This window comes from Mustela erminea, chromosome 1, assembly GCF_009829155.1.
Source record: "Mustela erminea isolate mMusErm1 chromosome 1, mMusErm1.Pri, whole genome shotgun sequence".
Lineage (NCBI taxonomy): Eukaryota > Metazoa > Chordata > Mammalia > Carnivora > Mustelidae > Mustela > Mustela erminea.
This window is the reverse complement of record NC_045614.1, coordinates 61,697,985-61,710,180: the sequence shown is the minus strand read 5'-3', so window position 1 is coordinate 61,710,180 and position 12,196 is coordinate 61,697,985. Positions and strand designations below refer to the sequence as shown.

At 51.1% G+C, this 12,196-nt stretch overlaps 1 protein-coding gene across 2 annotated transcripts in view; it reads left to right on the top strand.

The window, feature by feature from the left end:
* Window positions 1-12,196, top strand: part of MOBP (myelin associated oligodendrocyte basic protein) — a 182,792-nt gene that overhangs the window by 8,543 nt on the left and 162,053 nt on the right. For both annotated transcript variants that reach the window (XM_032345989.1, XM_032345821.1), the window contains exons 3-5: window positions 1,692-1,839; window positions 5,800-5,950; window positions 10,186-10,289. The gene's annotated coding sequence lies outside the window, so the exon portion shown is untranslated. The remainder of the gene's footprint in view (window positions 1-1,691; window positions 1,840-5,799; window positions 5,951-10,185; window positions 10,290-12,196) is intronic.

Here is a 12,196-nt window from a genome sequence, read left to right as displayed (position 1 = left end):
CTTTTAAAAAATTTTTTATTTTATTTTTTCGGTGTTCCAAAATTCATTGTTTTTGCACCACACCCAGTGCTCCATGCAATACATGCCCTCCTTAATACCCACCACCAGGCTCACCCACCCTTCTCCCCTCCAAAACCCTCAGTTTGTTTCTCAGAGTCCACAGTCTCTCATGATTTGTCTCCCCCTCCGATTTCCCGCAACTCACTTCTCCTTTCCTTCTCTCAGTGTCCTCCGTGTTATTCCTTATACTCCACAAGCAGTGAAACTGTATGATCATTGACTCTCTCTGCTTAACTTATTTCACTTAGCATAATCTCCTCCAGTCTTGGCCATGTTGATACAAAAGTTGGGTATTCATCCTTTCTGATGGAGGCACAATACTGCATTGTATATATGGACCATATCTTCTTTATCCATTTGTCTGTGGAAGGGCATCTTGGCTCTTTCCATAGTTTGGCGATTGTGGCCATTGTTGCTATGAACATTGGGGTACAGGTTGCCCTTCTTTCCACGACATCTGTATCTTTGGGGTTAATACCCAGTAGTGCAATTTCAGGGTCATTAGGGTAACTCTATTTTTCATTTCTTTTTTTTTTTTTAAAGATTTTATTTATTTATTTGACAGAGATCACAAGTAGGCAGAAAGGCAGGCAGAGAGAGAGGAGGAAGCAGACTCCCCGCTGAGCAGAGATCCCGATGTGGGGCTCGATCCCAGGACTCTGGGATCATGACCTGAGCCGAAGGCAGAGGCTTAACCCACTGAGCCATCCAGGCTCCCCTATTTTTCATTTCTTAAGGAATCTCCACACTGTTCTCCAAAGTGGCTGCACCAACTTGCATTCCACCAACAGTGTTAGAGGGTTCCCCTTCCTCCACATCTTCTTCAACACTTGTTGTTTACTGTCTTGCTGATTTTGGCCATTCTAACTGCTGTAAGGTGCTTTCTCAATGTGATTTTGATTTGAATCTCCATGGTGGCTAATGATGATGAACATTTTTTTCATGTGTTTGTTAGCCATTTGTACTTCTTCTTCTTCTTCTTTTTTTTAAAGATTTTGTTTATTTACCTGACAGACAGAAATCATAGGGAGGCGGAGAGGCAGGCAGAGAGAGAGAGAGGAGGAAGCAGGCTCCTTGCTAAGCAGAGAGCCCGATGCAGGGCTTGATCCCAGGACCCTGGGATCATGACCTGAGCGGAAGGCAGAGGCTTTAACCTACCAAGCCACCCAGGCACCTCTGTATTTCTTCTTTGGAGAAGTATCTGTTCATGTCTTCTGCCCATTTTTGGATGTGATTATCTGTTTTTTGGGGGGTTGAGTTTGAGGAGTTCTTTATAGATCTTGGATATCAGCCCTTTGTCTGTAGTGTCATTTGAGAATATCTTCTCCCATTCCGTGGGTTGCCTCTTTGTATTGTTGACTGTTCCCTTTGCTGTGCAGAAGCTTTTGATCTTGATGAAGTCCCACAAGTTCACTTTTGCATTTATTTCCTTTGCCTTTAGAGACATGTCTTGAAAGAAGTTGCTGTGGCCATGTTGAAGACTGAACCCAAGTTCTAAACTAACACTCATACTTGGGTGTTGAGATGAGTTCTGGGAAACTGTGTTCGGCCCCTTGACCTCTGCCGCTACAGTGATGCTATTCTGCCAAGTCTCTTCCCATTCTCCCACTTTTCTATCTTCTTTTCTCCAGACTGATTGAGGAATTGAAGGAGCTGTATAATGGACTGGAATTAGAAAATGAAGATATTTACATGGCAACCACCTTTGGGGACTTCATCCAACTATTAGTGAGAAAGCTATGAGGGGGTGATGAAGACAACAAGTGCATCATTGACTGTGTGAGTCTTCCTCCACATGGGCTTGGCATTACAGACCCCTCAGACACCCACATCTGTGGATCCACAGTGGCACATGGGCGGGGGGGACCTGGACATCAGGAAGCCAGGGCACCTAAGAGCCTACCTTCAGTGTCCCAGGCTCTCCCTGAGGATGAGCCTGAGGATGCCAGTATAGTTAGGCAAATACAACAGAGGAGACAAAGATGTCCTCGGTGGAGGGGACAGTGAGATAGAAGATGAGAGGGTATAAAAGTGAAGGTGCTGATCAGATCGGAGCAGCAAACTGGCAAAGCTAACAGATGGTCCTGGGCAGGCTCTGTACGGCATTTACCTGGAGTGGCCTGGACGAGAGGCGGGATAGGGCTACTTGATGCAGAAGCCAGCAAAGGAAGGATGGGGCCTGTTCTGTCTGCTGGCACTTGCCCAGCTTCACACTGACTGCTGGAATCTCACACTTTCCTGTCTTTTTTTTTTTTTTTTTTTTTCCTTAAAGCAGGGCAGAAGGGATTCTTTCCCCTTAGTTCCATCAAAAATCATAGGGAAGGGATGCCTGGGTGGCTCAGTTGGTTAAGCGGCTGCCTTCGGCTCAGGTCATGATCCCAGCGTCCTGAGATCGAGTCCCACATCGGGCTCCTTGCTTGGCAGGGAGCCTGCTTCTCCCTCTGCCTCTGTCTGCCATTCTGTCTGCCTGTGCTCGCTCTCTCTCCCGATATCTCTTAAAAAAAAAAAAAAAAAAAAAAAAAAAAAATCATAGGGAAGGACTTCGGGTTGCTCCAGCTTTAGAGAATGGGGTGGGAGTAAGGCCTGGAGAAGAGAGAGCTCCCCTAGACCCAAGTGGTCCCAAGGGGGGAGGAGCAGCCACCCCCAAGGAAGTGCGGTAATGTTTCCAGAAGGGGCTGCTGGGCAGATGAGCTAAGCAATGTTGAAAAGACTGGTGAACAGGCTGGTTTTAGGAACCTGGCTTTTCTGCTCTGGGTCCTGGGGAAGTTGTCAGGCATACAGCCTGGTCATGATGTGGTCCAAATGTGCTTGTCATCTGGTTGGGAGAGAGACCCTGTCTTGGCTTTTCAGTGAGAATGCCGTTTTTGTTTGTTTGTTTGTTTGTTTTTTGTTTTGTTTTGTTTTGTTTCTATTCCAGAGTCCAGACCCACCATGACAGCCCCCAGCACAGGGGACTAGAGAGGCGGGGCCTCTATGATTTTGAAATAGAACAGAGATGGTGGGGTTTAGGGAGGGGCACCCAGCCTGCCATGACTCAAGTTAGTTTCAAGACCCCTTGAAGAGTCCATCAGTTATAGGAAGCCATTGGCTTCCAAGAGCCTCCAGGTTAGGCAGAAGCAAAATGTGCAAGCCCAGGCTTAATGGTGCTGAACCTTCTGGTCCTGAAGCAGGGACTCCCACCGCAGGATGTGCTGGCCCAGTTTTTCCCTTGAGGTTCTCTGCTGCCATCTAGTGGCATGTGCCACAATAGCACCGCTAGCCGCACCACAGTGAGGGATTGATTGTTGGTCCCTGCACAGCTGTGAAGAGAGTCCTGTACTGCTGGGACACGCATCTTGAGGCCAGGCCTGAGAGCTCCTAATAACCCGGTCCCTGCCTCATGTAGTCTCCCAGTCCCCATGGTGGAGGGGTGCTCATTGCTGGCCCAGGAGGGGGCAGTCCCTCGTTCAATGAGGAAAAAAGGACCCGGGTAGATATTATGGAGTACAGAATGCGTTTTAGGGGTAAGTTGGGAGGAAAGAACCAGAAAGGAGTGCTAGAGAAAGTCACCAGACAGTCCCCAAGAACCACTGAGGGACAAAAGCGAAACTCTCAGGAGCCTGGAGAGCCAGTGTCCCAGCTGCCAGAGCAGGACCACCAAGAGCTGGTGGGAGAGCCTGCGGGAAGTTGACATCTTGTGTTCAGACACTTCCTTAAGTCCACAGCCGGGAATGTGGTGGTGGCCCACGCTGCTGTTAGGGATCCAGGGGTGCCAGGCTGAGCCTGCCTGGCACCCCATCCTTGCCCTTCCTCACGTCCATCCTGCAGAGCTGTGGGGTGATGGAGGTTGCTTTCCCTGCTTTCTCCACTGGCACGTTCTGGGGACGGGACTCTGGGAGGTAGAGCTGCAGCTTAACAAAGTGGACAATAGACAGTCCCACTCTGCTCTCCTTGAAGAGCCTCCCAAAAGGGAGTCACGCTAGGGACTTATGACTTATGACATGACCACATCACATGTGTGTGACATTGTCTGGCAGAGTTGGAGTGATTTGGGGCTGTTCAAGGGAAAAGATGATTATGAGAAGTAGTAATATACAACAGACTTCATGGGATGGTGCCCCCATAGTGGGAGGCCCTCCAGAGATTGTAGTGGGGGCGCCTACTCAGAATGGAAAGGGTGCAAGGGAATTCTTGGGGGTCAGGAGATCCTGGAGGGGGCTCTCATGTCTCAGTAGCAGAACAGGAGTCTCTGGGTCAGAAGCCTGGGAGGGGCAGCAGTTACAACTGTGTGGTCCATCTCACCAATGATAACATCTGTCAAGTGAGGTTCCTGGAGGATGCGAAGCAACAAGGCCCTAAGTGGCTCAAAGTCTGCTTGTTTAGACTATTTTTAAAATAGCTGGATACATAAACGTATATCCAGCAAGTGTCTGAGCTGACAGGTCTCACCCTGTGAATAAGATGTGAACAACCTCGGGGCCAATACACAGAGTCTATCTTTGGCTTATGTGTAATATAGATTTATACCTTAGACACATGTTTTTCTAGTTGATGAAACCCTAGTCCTTGAAATGCCATAACATGGTGTTTTCCTTATCTGGTCTAGAATAGTTCTCAAAGAGTGATTTACACCTTTGTTTTTCTTACCTAGAGAATTACCTGGTATATACTGTCTCTGAGGTAACAGTGTGGCTCTGCCACTAGATTGCTTGTGTCTGTTTGGTCCAGTTTCTCTCAGCAGCCTTGTGCCACATGCTGACTGTGTGGCTGGTGGGTGCAGGAGGTCCTGGAGGGAGCAGGAGACCAAACACTGTCCCAGCCCTTCAGGGGAGGCAAACAGTACTGGAGTACTTGTCTAAGTGGGTATCTGTGACAGTCAGGCGAGGTTTGAAGAAAGACGGAGGGTGCTAGGAGGACACTGCAGGGAGATATGATTGATGTGGGGTGAAGGTTGGCTTCCCGGAGAGTGTGAGTGTGTAGTTAGGGTTGAGGATGTGCCACAGCTATGTGCAGAGAGGAGCAGCTCAGCAGGCATTGGTTCCAGACTTTGGGCCAGAGCTCCCCCATGTACAAGATTGAGAGCTGCTCTAGATCCCACCTTCCCCTGTCCACCCTGCCCCTTGGGCACGCTGCTCCCTGAGCTCCCTTACATCAGGGAAGGGGGCAGAGTCCTAATCCCCAGGCTGCCCTAGCAGTATACCCACCAGAAACATGGGAGGGCAGCTGGCTGTCGGAGTGCTCCCATTTAAGAAGGGCTGTGTAGATGACCTTCCCTTGAATCTCTCCCGTCATCCCCCTTCCCCACCCTCCCCACAGATGCCATCCTTGGGGACATACTCTACCAGACCGGCTGGTGCTTGAAGCCAGACATGCTTTCTCCTGGTCAAGGCTGTCTAGAGACAGAGAGGGTGGCCTTTGGAATGGTGACCTCCTTATTAGAGAGGCAGAGGGACTATTTTCAGGATCATTTGTAAGCATCATTATGAAGTAGTAAATCCATCAATATTTTAGGAAGGAAGAAAGGAAAAGAGAGGGGAGAGGGCCAGAAGGGCACCATTCTTACACTCAGCTGGCCAAGGAGACCTTACTGTTCCATCTCATGGATGGGGAAACTGAGGTCAGCACATCAGAATGTGGCAGAGCTGGGAGAGCAGGGCAGAGCCCCTGACTCACTGAAGAAGGGCCTTAAAAGAACAGGCCAGGCAGCTCCAGGCCTGAGCCTATCTCCCTCCTCTCTGCACCCCACCCCGCCTTGGCCAGGTTGGCGGACCTCATGGAACAGCGTCAGGAGGAGCTGGCCATCATTGAGGCTCTGGATGCAGGTGCTGTCTGCACATTGGCCCTGAAGAACCATGTGGGCATGTCCGTCCAGACCTTCTGCTACTTTGCTGGCTGGTGCGACAAGATTCAGGTGAGGCTGAGGCTCCTGCCCACCAAGTGAGTTCACACAGGCAGGCTGGGCCCAGCAGGAAACTCCGAGGGCAGTGCATTGGCCTGCCTGCAGTATAACAAATGACCACAGCTGACTGGCTTAAAAGAACCCTGTTGATCAGCTCCCACTTCTGCAGATGGACTTCAGGCTGGGTTCCATGCCGGGGTTTCCCAAGGACAGTGTCAAGGTGTGTCCAGGCTGGGCTTTGGCTGGAGGCTCTGGGGAGCCCCTGCCTGTGGCCCATTCAGGTGTTGGTGGAGTTCAGCTCCTGCTGATGCAGGACTGAGGCCCAGGTCCTTGCTGACTGCTGGTGGGGGCTGTTGTCAGCCACTGCAGGCCTTGCTCTGGCCCTTGCCCCAGTCCTCCATCCCCTTGCTGTTTTCAGGCTTGGCATCCGTTTGCCATGAACTGGAGAAAACTTTGCCTTTGTGGGGGCTCCTGAGGTGGTGCTCGGGACACCTGCATCATCTCTTCCTAAGGTCAACTGCCATTCTGCATCTTTGCAAAGGAGTAGCTCACCATCTCCCAGATCACAGGGATCAGAGTGGGACCATGGGACCCATTTTCAGAGATTTGCCCACTACAGGCAGTGGTGGGACCCCCACCACCGAGGCATTCATGGGTCTGTGCCGTATTTGGGGCTCATGCCTTGTGTCCTCTCCATGGGGTGGAGGGGTGCAGGTGTGATGGAAGGCCCACCTTCTGCTCCTCTTGCTGCTGCATCACTGCTGGCAGGAGCTGCCCCACCCCGGGCCCTCCTGGGCTAGCGCACCCTCCAGAGGCAACTTGGCCTCTCACTCCCCTTTTCTCTGCCCCAATGTCCAAGCCAGAGATCTTAGCTATACCAGGACCAGCTTCCCACCTGAGGACTCTGCCAGGCTCTGTGCAGCAGGCACCTTGTGCCTGTTGGCTGCTCACTCCACCTGTGTCTGGAGTCCTCAGATGCCCCTGTCATACATAATCTGGAAAGTTTGGGTCTCTACCTGTCTGGTTCATGGGGGCTTCAGGACACAGACAAAACTCTTGATTTCTGAACTCCAGACAGTCTGGCTGCCCACTGAGGAAACAGTGGAGCTCCCTCCCAGTGACCACCCCCTCCCCCGCCGCCCACTCCGTGCTTCTTCCAGGGCTCCACCATCCCTATCAACCATGCCAGACCAAATTGCAACCTGACCTTGAGCAGAAAGGAGCCTATTGGGTGAGTCATAGCAGAGGGTGAATTTCTCCACACACCGGGTGCTTTTCATAGGGAATGTTGTGTGGCCACTCATCCCGTTTCTGCATATCTATCCTACGTCTGTTTATTCGACAGTCACTACATACTGGGCAGTTCAGGTGCTGGAGATACAGTGATGACCAGAGCCGATGAGAATGCCTATCCTCAGGGGACTTACATTCTAGCAAATGAAACAGCTTTCATTCCCAAAGTACCTGCTCTGTGCCAGGCACTGTTGTAATGACTTTGTAAGTGTAATTTTACTTAATCCCCTCAATAACCCTCCAGCAGTCAGGCTTTGTAGAGGGTGCACCTGAAAAATTTTATCTGGAAAGATTATAATGATGACTGTGCATCAAAACAAAGAACTACACAGAACCAAGGAACAGGAACAACATAATAGAGAAATAGGCAAAGGATAGGAACTGGCACTCCAAGGGAGAAAGTCAAGTGTCCACTGCACACAGAACAGGCTAGGGATGGGGGAATGATTTACACCCAGCAGTGAGGCCCAATAGCCTAGGGAGAGAGAAGTCCCCTCACACTGCCTGGGGATGGCGGAGGGGCTCTACCCTATGAAAGGCAGCTTGCCATTGACTCTTCAGTCCCCAGATGCACCCCCGCCACACGGCATGGCTGTGAGGCTCACTGACAGGCGCACCGGGAGACCAGCCAGAGAGTTCTCCCAGCAGCTCTGCTGGGGCTGCTACAGCAGAACCCGACACAGCCCCCACTGAGCTCTGCTGCGTCCTTACCGGGCATGGTGTGCCGCTCTGCGAAGGTGTGGGGCAGAGCTAGGGGGACCCCAAGGAGCAAACCTGAGAGAAACTTGTGTGAGGAAAGCACACCGAGGAATGTCCTCTAAAATCATCTAAGATGGGTGAGAGCCCCAGTGTGGTCAGCACCTAGCCAGCCTTCCCACATGCTCTGTGCCCCCAACAGTGTGGGGACACCATGACCCACCAGCAGGGACCTCACATCCCCATGGATGGTGGTCAGAGCCACTTGGCTTCCTGGGGTATTTCAGAAGGAGAAGGGTTTCAAATGTCTCTTGGATCAACAGAAATGAGCACAGATGGACACACCAGGTCCTGAAGGACAAGCCTGCTGGTGAGGGAGGCTCCTGTCAGGAGAGTGGGCTGTGGACATAGTAAACCCTCTCCTGTAGCCCACAGAGAGGGGCAAGGCTGGGGGGAGACGGCACAGACTCCAGGGCAGGGCGCCCACCTGGCCTTTCCCCCAGAGGACACAAGACGGAGGGAGTACTCCAGGACAGCCCCCCACAACAAAGAACTCCCAGCCAAGATGTCAGAGTGTGGAGCGAGAGCCCTGCAGAGCCGGAGTGCTTGGAGCCCCTTCCTCTGGCGCAGGCTATGGCAGGGGCCCAGGGCCCGGGTGAACACTGGCGCCAGGCACATGAGTCTGTGAGGTCACTGATCTTCCAGGTGCCTCTCAGGCTGGCTGTCCTGTCAGACTGAGGAAGACGCTGATGGTGAGCCTCCCAGAGAGATGGGGGAGCAGGATGTTTTCCCTATATCGGCAGGTGTATGAGTCTGCTAGGGCCGTCGTAACAAAGTACCCAAACCAGGAGGCTCAAAGAGCAAGCATTTACTGTCTCGGCGTTCTGGGGCTGGAAGCTCTAGATACAGGTGTCAGAAGGTTGGTTTCTTCTGAGGGTGTGAGGATCTGCTCCAGCCCTCTCCCCTAGCTTCTGGGCTTTATCAGCAATCTTTGGTGTCTCTCTATCTCTGCCCTCATGCTCACATCGTGTTCTCCTGCTAGTCTCTCTTTACATGACTTTGTTTTTATAAAGGCATCAGTCATTTTGGGTTAGGCACCCCCCCATTTGAGTAAGACCTCATCTTAACTAATGATATCTGGAACAACCCTAATTCCTGGAGTTAGGATTTCAACACGTAAATTTTGGGGAGTACCGATCAGCCACGACAGTGGGACTTCCCTCGTGTCTTTTTTTCTTCGGAGCCTTCACAACCCTGATGACCTCACCCCCTTCCCTGGGAACACTCGCTGTGCTTCCTCCACTGTCTCACCCTGCTGGGTGTACTGGGGGTGGGAGTGGTTCTCCCAAACCCTCAGTGCACCCATTGCTCCCAAGAAAAGTGCTGGTCCTGTTGGTCCTGCCCTTAGCATTCATCCACACTCTTCCCCTCGCCTGGGCTTAGCTAAGATGTCATCTTTTTGGGAAACGTTCTGATGGTGATGATGATCATGAATATGATGACAAAGAAAACAAGTCATGTAGCCTGTGCGGAGCTCTTGTGTGGACGGGCTCAGTAATTGTCTGACACTGATAAAGATAGAGCCCGCATCTTACAGGATTTAGGGGAAGGCAGGGCCACATGCCTGCTAGGACCACACGTGTCATCATTAGGCCCCCGAGGACTGTGGGGCCTCCCCTTGGTGGAGACACTTCTTGTACTGATGGCACCATCTCTTAATGCACAGCAGGCAAGTCTTATCAGGCCTCCCGGGCAGACTGCTTCCTTCTCTCCAGGGGACTCACCCTGGCTTCAAGCCTAGGAAGACCCTCACCCGCTTCCTCCTGGCCCACCATGTGATCCGACCCCTCTCCCATACCTTCTCAGACTGCCTGTGTGATCCTTCGCCTTCTCCCAGGCCCTGCTTGCCATCCCCTCCCCCATTGCCTGGTGTCAGCTGTCCCTAGGCAGGTCTCACAGCTCCCATCGGAAACTTCCCTGCCATCATGCCCTGCTGGGAAGAGGGGCTACTGCCAGATTGAACATACTGCCCCATCAGGGACTGGAAAGCCAGGCACGAGCTATCTCTCAGGGGACCTTTCGCTCCATATCAGGAAGCCTGGAGTGGAGTGGAGTGTTGTGGAGTGGAGTGTTGTGGAGTGGAGTGAGCAGGGCAGAGCCGAGTGGGTGTCGGCTTGAGAGAGAGGACACCACTGGCAGGTGCACTCTGGCCCCCTGGCTGTGTGGAGAGACAGAGTCCCTCTTCTTTTGTATGGCAGGGTCTGTGGCATCATCATCCCCTGGAACTACCCCTGATGCTGCTCTCCTGGAAGATGGCTGCCTGCCTGGCCCCGGAAACACAGTGGTGATTGAGCCTGGTCAGGTGGGTGTGGGCATGTTCTGGGCAGGGCCTGTGGGCCGTAGAGGGTATTGGTAAGCACCCTATAAAGGAGACAAGTGCCCACCAGGGACTGGTTTCTCCTCAAGGAAGGAGGGGTACTGCTGATGAGGGCTGGCCTTCTGTGGGCCCCATTCACAGTCAGAGGCAGCAGGGACCAGTGGGGCTGTAGGCAGGGTCTGTTCTTTCAATGGTAGGATGACCGAGTCAGGTTAGCCAACCCTGTACCTATAGCTGCTTGGTGAGCAGTCAGGGATTTCTCCACAGGTGCCAGCACTCTGGGTTTGGGGCAGCAGAAACCGTGTTTGGAAACCCTTGTCCAGGCCTCATGCTCTGAGACTGAAGCCCAGCCCCTCATAGAGAAGCTATAGAGGTAGGACCTCGGGGTCACTCAGACAGTCTGGAAGGGCCTGCGCAGGGTCCCCCTGGGAGGAGGACACCCCCTGAATGAGCCTCAGCTGCACTGGCAGCCCCTCCCCTGCCTGCCTCCAGTGGTGTTAGGAACTGAAGGCGAGATGCTCCCTCACGGGGCTCTGGACAGTGTGCCCCGGAGGTCTCTTGCTCCCCTGGCTGCTTTGGAGCAATTTGGTTCCCAAAGTCTTATAATTTAAAAACCAACAATAACAACAGTTGAGATTTACAGTATTCACACTGAGTCAGGAACTCCTGAAGCTTTTTAATATACAACAAATTATGCTAAAAATGTGCATGTGTTTGCCTACTGAGCATCACAGCAACCCTCTGAGTTCACCCAGGAAACCACCTGACACTTGACCCAGATTTTACCCCACTGCCTAGCATAGCCCCAGAATCTAGATCAAGCTCTTTGAGATTTTCTACTGTGCTACCCAACTATTTTTAAAAGTGCAGTCTTGATTTTCTGGATTGTGACCTAATAAACCATGCTGACAGATTTTGTTCTCAAATAGCACAGGAAAGTAATTTTTTTCATATAATGACATCTTTTATTTATTTTTGGTGACAGTTTATGTTTTGATGGTTATGAAAGCAAGTAATCACAATAGAATATACAGAAAATTATACAATAAAGGTCACTTTTAAAAAAAATGTTTTATTTATTTACTTGACAGGGACACAGTGAGAGAGGGAACATGAGCAGGGGAAGTGGGAGAGGGAGAAGCAGGCTCCCCACTGTCCGTTTTAATGCTACCATTCAGAAGCAGCCCCGATTAGCATCTTGATGTATATCCTTGAACTTTCACTGCTTGTGTTCACTCCTTTGGCATTTATGTTAATTTATCATTTGCTTCTTTAAACAGAAATGAGAAACATTTTCATAATGATTAAGAATTGCTTAATTGGGAATCTCTTTCTCTGTGAAATTATGTAAAGGATTGTCTATTTCCATATCTTCTGTACTGGGAGAATGGTTCAAGGGCCCACTGTGTATAATATCCAAATACCATTGTATTAGGATGTTTGACCAAATTCAAAACTATAAAGAAATAATAATAAAGTGACGACTTGTCGGGGGTCCCTCCAGCTCCAGGCCACGGGAGCAGTGACCAGAGGCACCAGGCGAGCTCCGAGCTGTTCTGTTGTAAACCAGTTAACTTCTGCAACTCCTTTCCCCAAAACATGCCATTTCTCTCTGCCTTCTGCTGGTTCAGACTCTTGTCTGAATACAGGGATCCAAACCACAGATGGCAGGCAGCAGCAAATGGGAGACTCTCGGGCAAGGAGTGGACCACAGCGAGGGCGGTGGAGGCAGTCTGCACTGGGAGTCAGGGCCTTAGTCCTGCCTCTGGTACTGACATGTGTGATGATCTTGGGCAAATCCTCTAGGGCCGTCAATTTCTTTCTTTCTTTTTTTATTTAAAGTCAATTAGACAACATATTTTTAGTTTTTGATGTAGTGTTCAGTGATTCAT